The sequence below is a fragment of the Solanum verrucosum genome, unplaced genomic scaffold (genome assembly GCF_900185275.1).
Source record: "Solanum verrucosum unplaced genomic scaffold, falcon-dt-bn FXZP01000252.1, whole genome shotgun sequence".
NCBI lineage: Eukaryota > Viridiplantae > Streptophyta > Magnoliopsida > Solanales > Solanaceae > Solanum > Solanum verrucosum.
The window spans coordinates 5,669,999-5,677,985 of NW_026019988.1; the positions used below are offsets into that span (position 1 = coordinate 5,669,999).

Consider the following 7,987-nt stretch of genomic DNA (forward strand, 5'->3'; position numbering starts at 1 on the left):
TGTGTTTTTCCCCAAGTTGTATAATGGTTGTTGAAGATGCTTCAATTAAAAAACAAATGTCCTTTTTGTTCAGTGGGAAATTTCAAAAAGGTTTTATACATGTTAGAAGTGGAACACAACACGAAATTAGTTAAAAACAAGAAAGCTGCCACTATAGAAATATTAATAATATGCCCCAACAAGGGGGAATTATATTACTACTAGTGAAACAAAGCAATTAGGAAAAAAAAAAGACCAACATGGCTTCATTCTTAATTCTACACTTGACTTAGAGAGTTGGCCAAATGAATGAGCAAGGTAAGTGGTGGGTTCAGATATATTGCTCGTAATCTGAACCGTCTGGGAAATGATCGTGCTGATCAGGACCACCCACCACAGCCCCGCTAGTATGTTCGGGTTTGGTGATTGTGAATTCATCACAATGAAACCAGACCTCTTTGCTGTATGGTTCGCGATTGAGGATCCCCTGTGATGAATCCTCTGTGGATACCTAGCTCCATGTATGACATTTTTAGTGGATTGTCTCCTAACAAATAGTCCACCTGCGTGTTCAAAACAAAAGTTACGAGGCTTAACTTTTATGCACTGAGGTTTTGCTATATACTTAAAATATTCACTTTCATTGTTGAGCAATGTGAGTACACACAAAATTCAGCATTAACAGATCTAGTTCTGGGAAGGACCACACCACAAAATAGGGAAGTGCACATTTCACTTTCATTGCTCTAATTTTTGAAAATGGGAACACTTTGATTTTCTCTTGCCCAGGCAAAGGGGCCACATATCACTTTCATTGCTCTAATTTCTCTTGTGGACATATTTGGCTTTAAGACTTTTCTCCGTAGATATTTTCCCACAAGTTGTGTAATGGTTGTTGAAGAAGCTTTCGACAATCACACAAGTGGATCCTTTGAACACGCTTTTTATGTCTACTGCTTCTGAGTGTATATCTCTTATCCCAATATACATCCCCCTCTTTTCCAGATAAAAAATCAACACTTCTGAAGATGGCTGATGCCTTTGTGTCATTTGCAGTTCGAAAATTGGGTGATTTCCTCATACAACAAGTTTCACTGAGAACAAGTCTCAGAGATGAAGTTACATGGCTGAGAAATGAGCTACTCTTCATACAGTCTTTCCTCAGAGATGCAGAACTAAAGCAATGCGGAGATCAAAGAGTTCAACAATGGGTGTTTGAGATCAACTCTATTGCTAATGATGCTGTTGCTATACTCGAGACTTATAGCTTCGAGGCTGGTAAAGGTGCTAGTCATCTCAAGGCTTGTGCTTGCATATGTAGCAAGGAGAAGAAATTCTACAATGTTGCCGAGGAGATCCAATCACTCAAGCAACGAATCATGGATATCTCTCGCATACGAGAGACTTATGGTATTACAAATATCAGTAGTACTAATGCTGGAGAAGGGCCAAGTAATCAGGTTACAACATTGAGGAGAACTACCTCATATATAGATGATGACCACATTTTTGTTGGACTTCACGATGTTGTACAAAAATTGCTAGCTGAACTTCTCAAAGCAGAGCCTCGTCGAAGTGTCCTCTCCATTTATGGAATGGGTGGATTAGGCAAGACCACTCTTGCGAGAAACCTCTACACCAGTCCTGATATACTCAATAGCTTCCCTACACGCGCTTGGATATGTGTCTCTCAAGAGTACAACACAATGGATCTTCTTGGGAATATCATAAAATCCATCCAAGGTTGCACTAAGGAAACTCTAGATTTGTTGGAAAGGATGACAGAAAGAGATCTAGAAATTTACCTTCGTGATCTATTGAAAGATCGCAAATACATTGTGGTGGTTGATGATGTATGGCAGAGAGAAGCATGGGAGAGTTTGAAAAGAGCATTTCTGGATGGCAAGAATGGCAGCAGAGTCATTATTACCACGCGCAAAGAGGATGTCGCTGAAAGAGCAGACGACAGAGGTTTTGTTCATAAACTTCGTTTCCTAAGTCAAGAAGAAAGTTGGGATCTCTTTCGTAGGAAACTACTTGATGTTCGATCAATGGTTCCAGAAATGGAAAGTCTAGCTAAGGATATGGTGGAAAAGTGTAGAGGCTTACCTCTTGCAATTGTTGTATTGAGCGGACTACTTTCGCATAAAAAGGGGCTAACCGAATGGCAAAAGGTGAAAGATCACCTTTGGAAGAACATTAAAGAAGATAAATCTATTGAAATCTCTAACATACTATCCTTAAGCTACAATGATTTGCCAACTGCGCTCAAGCAGTGTTTTCTCTACTTTGGTATTTTTCCAGAAGATCAAGTGATCAAGGCTGATAACATAATATGGTTGTGGATGGCAGAGGGTTTCATACCCAGAGGAGTAGAAAGAATGGAGGATGTCGCTGAAGGCTTCTTGAATGAGCTGATAAGACGAAGCTTGGTTCAAGTGGCTAAAACATATTGGGAAAGAGTTACTGAATGTAGGGTTCATGATTTACTCCATGATCTTGCGATACAAAAGGCATTGGAGGTAAACTTCTTTGACATTTATGATCCAAGAAGCCACTCCATATCCTCTTTATGTATCAAACATGTCATTCATAGTCAAGGAAAAAGGTACCTCTCACTTGATCTTTCTAACTTAAAGTTGAGATCAATTATGTTCTTCGATCCAAATTTTCGTAAGATGAGTCATTCAAACTTCAGGAGTGTGTTCCAACATCTATATGTGTTGTACTTGGATACGCATGTTGGGAATGTGTCTATAGTACCTGATGCCATAGGAAGTTTGTACGACCTCAAGTTCTTAAGATTGAGAGGTATCCGTGAGCTTCCTTCTTCCATTGGCAACCTCAAGAATCTACAGATACTTGTTGTCGATGCTGGCGGATTCACTTGCCACCTACCCTGCGAGACAGCTGACCTGATAAATTTAAGACATTTAGTTGCTCAGTACTATTCAAAACCTCTGGTACATATAAGCAAACTCACTAGTCTTCAAGTTCTTGAAGGTGTTGGTTGTGATCAATGGAAAGATGTTGACCCCGTTGATTTAGTCAATCTTCGAGGATTAAGCATGCATGATGTTACCAAAACTTACTCCCTAAACAACATTAGAAGCTTGAAAAACCTTAGCACTCTCAGTTTGTTTTGTGACGGTTATAATACATTCCCATCCCTTGAATTTGTTAATTATTGTGAAAAGCTCCAGAAATTGAGGTTAGAAGGGGTGATAGAGAAACTGCCTGATCTGTTTCCAAATTCCATCACAATGATGCTTCTTATAGACTCAAAACTCATGGAAGATCCGATGCCTATTTTGGGAATGTTGCCAAACCTAAGGAATATCGATTTGGTTAATGCTTATGAAGGAAAAGAAATAATGTGCAGTGATACAGCTTCAGTCAACTAGAGTTCCTTATTCTTGGTGATCTTTCAAAGCTAGAAAGATGGCATTTAGGCACAAGTGCAATGCCTCTGATTAAAGGTCTTGGTATCCATAACTGTCCAAATTTAAAGGAAATTCCTGAGAGAATGAAAGACGTGGAGCTGTTGAAGAGGAATTATATGTAGTGAAGCATTTCTGCCAAGCACTTGAAGACATTGGTTATTAATTTCAGGGCTGTCAATGAGTGGGGTTTTAGTGTTTGATTTCTTATTGTTTTAAGCTTTTTGAGTGAGTATAATTGGTTTGAAGATAATTGTTTTTGGCAAAAATGATTTTGTGATGTTTTAATTAATTGGTCTACTCTATCTTCTCTTGCTTATATCCACATTTAAGACAATGCTTTATATGTTCAAATGAAATTAACAATACTACTATATGGTACTCTCTCTTGTTCACAATTTACTATTTTTTTGTTCCTCTTTTACGGGGAAAAGGGTCCAAATTACCATTAAATTACGTGAAAGAAATAAAAATGTCATCCGTTTATAGTTTGGCTTAAAAATGTCCTTACTGTTAATACTTTGGTTCAAAAATGTCTTTGCAATCAATACTTTGGTTCGAAAATGCCGCTATAGTTACAAAATGGGTCAAAATGCCCTTTTTCGAATAAATATATATATTTTTTTCTTTTTAAACACGCCTTCTTTCTAATTAAAATATTATTAAAGAACACTATTCTTGTTTTCTTTCTTCTAAAAATCACTTTAATAAATAAAAATGTAGGAAATATTTTGTTTTCTTCTTAATCTCATTTTATCAATTAAAATAGAATAACTTCATGTACCTTTTCAACATATAATATATGTCATATATATATAACGATAAAAAATAATGATAGTAAAATAAGAAATTTTTTTATTTTTTATTTTTTTCTTAATTGAAGTAAGATAAACATTTGTTAATTTTTTTTTAAGAAAATATTAGAAAAAGAATGTGTTTAAAAGAAAATAAAAATATATTTATTTGGAAAATGAGCATTTTTGACCCATTAAATAACAATAAGAGCATTTTTGGACCAAAGTATTGACAACAAGGGCATTTTTGGATCAAACTACAAATGGAGGGTACTTTTGTTATTTTCGCATGATTCAAGGACATTTTATAAATAGTTATTTAATGTATCAATATTGTATAATAGCATATAATTTTGTATATATAATGTATAACTATGTATTAAAGATATATATATATATACACCAACATGGGTTGTGGTGCACTGGTGGGAGTGATTCACCCTTAACCAGAGGTCTCGGGTTCGAGCCCTGGGTATGGAAAAAATCCTCTTGGGAGCGCCACCCTCGAATGGGCCCTGCAGAGCGCGACCCGAATTTAGTCGGAGGTCCAATGTGGGCTCCGGACGCAGGATATATATATATATATATACCATGTTTAATACAATATTTATACATAGTTTTTTTTCTTGTCTAGACCAACTCAAAGCTGCTCTAAATAGTCCTAAAATTTTAGATATGAGCTCCTCTCGATGTTTTAAGTCATTTGAAATATTTTTCACTCAAAATGATTCACGTTTAAGGTAGATCAACTTTTTAAATTAAGCTTTGAAGAAATTTTTTCAATATTTATCTAGATTTTTCAACAAAAAAATATTTTGTTCGTAAATGAGCTGCAAAAATTTTAGAGTCAGCAGAAATAGAAACAATTTGGAATTATTGAAAATATGAGTTTAAAAGTCAATTTAGAAAGAGTCAGCATGACTTAGATATTTTCTGTCTGTTTCTTTTTCTAATGACGTAATTATTTCTGCTCTATTATTGTTTACCAAAATTGTATTCAAACAAACAAAGAGCTTTTAAGTCAAAAAAAAATCCCTAATAATTGATGGAGGTATATATTTTCATTTTGCATAATATTATTTTTTAACGGGGTCAAAAATTAAACACCAGCCTTACAAAAGTCCACTACATGTAAATTTCTGAAAATTAGTTGATCATAATAAGTTGAATAAATCCAATGTAGACACCGTATACGAATACGTATTTTACCAAAATTAAATAGAACAACACTACTGCATGGATGATGCAACTATACGGCAGATGCATGTCTTCAATATGTATGTATATCTAGTTGTTTGCGATAAATTTCAATGTGACAAAAAGTAAATTGTAATTAGAAATAAAATATGAAGAAACAAGAATATTTTATTGATAAGTAGTGCAGATACAATTTTGTTCCTCCCCTTGATTTTTTCTCTCATAACATTTATCCCTCCCTAATTGATTTTTTCTTTGTCTCATAACATTTATCCCTCCCTTGATTTTTCTCTCATAACATTGCCGTTAGTGGCATATTTCTCGACCTAGGATTTGATCTCTTTATGAATATTTCATGAATTTGTGGAATATTCGAGATTTGAGATGCCTCTTTAAGGAATATAATACCCTTTATATAGGCATAAGCTAGGGTTTAGGGTTAATTAGTAGCCTCCAAGAATTCTAAATGGAATCAAATACATCTCGTAGAATTTCAACACCTCTTACATAATCCCACAAATTTTCAATGTCTATGGTAGTGTTGAACAATTATTTATTTGTTCAAATTGGAAAAGCTTAAAAACTAGATCTCTCTCTCTTTCTCTCTTAATATAGGTCCATGAAATCATAATCCGCCCAATTCGATCGCTTTGGTTTGAACTGATTATTGACTCGCTTATTTATTACCTCATATTATTTCAACCGTTCAAAATTCAGGCTAATATCTAACCCAAATTGATCTATGAGAGATCTTGTAAGATATTTTCAGAAAGACATTTTTCTATTTGATATGTTATACATAATTAGACATTTGAATCTTTTTCGCCAACTCCTCAAAATGTGAACTTTTCTTTCTCCCATAATATACTGGACAACCTAAATATGTAAAAGGAAAGGATCCTTGCCTAATTCCAGTGAGCTTTCTTAATCTTATAGCAACAATCAGTGGAGTGTTGTCATGAAGATAGAAGAAGCTTTTATTCAGAGATCTTTTCGTAATCTCTCAACACCCCCATCATTTTCTTGGTCGATGCTTTTTCTCCTGAGTAAAACAAAATGGTATCGTCTGCATACGATAAATGGTTTACTTGTGGACTCCACTTAGGCATGCCGTACCCTTTAAACTCTCCATCAATGTGCAACCTGTTAAGACCCCTAGCCAATACCTCCGCTGCAATAATAAACAGAGTTGGGACTTTGAACCTACCTCAAACATAAGAGATTATTTTATTTTTAATTTTCTTGTTAACATATTCTAGATTTTTTATGAGTGAAAATTATAGTAACACGACTATTAGATACATTGTCTCTCAATAATCTTGTTTGACCCTTTTTGCTCTGATTGAGCTGACCATCACATTTGACTTTAGCTAGGCAATGGGTTTCAATCTAACATTTTATAGAAATACCACTAAAGACTTTAGCAATTAATCTGAATGTCATGACACTAAATCGATTGTCAATTGTCGATTGTCGCTAAATGTTTTTGCGTTTATATTAGGAAAATTTATCCCCACTAAATTAAATATCTCAATTGAACATTTATCTTCAATTTTGAATAATATGCATATTATTTTGCGCAAATATGAAAAGAAATTCATATTATTTTGTGTTAGTGTGGCATTTTATTAGTATAAATTTAACATATGCATCTTCGCATTGCTGCATTAAAACGTTGGAGGCATGTGTCCCTAATTACTCCATTTGGATTCAATGCTCAATGGACGTGGTTGCCATGACCATTAGTTCTTCATTCAATCTCATATTATTTTACTCAATTCTTGTCTAGAGTTTGTCGAATTACAATTTGTGTTTCAGTTAATTTTCAATTTTCAATTTTCAATTGTGATTTGTAATATATAATTTCACCAACATTTCATACAATGAAAAAGGTCCAAAAATTCTCTTAATATGGAATAGAGGGAGTAGTAATTTCGGTTTGGTGGACCGGTCTAATTTAATTCGTTATTTGATTTTGGAGCCTGGTTAGAATGAGGCTACAATACTTAATTATTTCAGATTCACTCAGAATTTTTGCAACAATCGTAGGAGGTATGATGTACATATACTTATTTCAAGGGAGTGTAACACTTCTCAGTTTGAGCCATTATATCAAAGTTGTACAATTAGAACCTCGTTATGATCGTATTTTGTTTATCATTGATCAAGATGTTCTTTTTTTGCTTTTATTGAGGATTCTTTTTATTGTTCTTTGACACTTATAGTAGAGATAAGAGGTATTTGACCCTCATAAGATATTGTGATTTTAGATAGTATATCCAAATATAACTTATAATCAAATCAAAACAAGAAATTTAAAAAAAATATAATAACAATGAAAACAACGTCCTGACTAAACAACGCATTGAATGTTATATAAATTATTGACGAATAGATAGGTGTAGTACATGACTTCTATAATTTGTGATATTCCCAATATGCACATACCTGTCATTGTTTTTGCCTTAAATTCCCATGTGCAACTAGTTGTTGTACTTTGACTAGCACATCTAATATCAATGTATTATTCAATATATATACTATAGAGTTAATTGGACTTACCATAAAAAAATCAAA

General features: G+C 34.0%; 1 pseudogene; it reads left to right on the forward strand.

The window, feature by feature from the left end:
* Positions 1–1,007: 1,007 nt before the first annotated feature.
* LOC125819084 (disease resistance protein RPP13-like) lies at positions 1,008–3,544 on the forward strand (annotated as a pseudogene).
* The last annotated feature ends 4,443 nt before the right edge of the window (positions 3,545–7,987 follow it).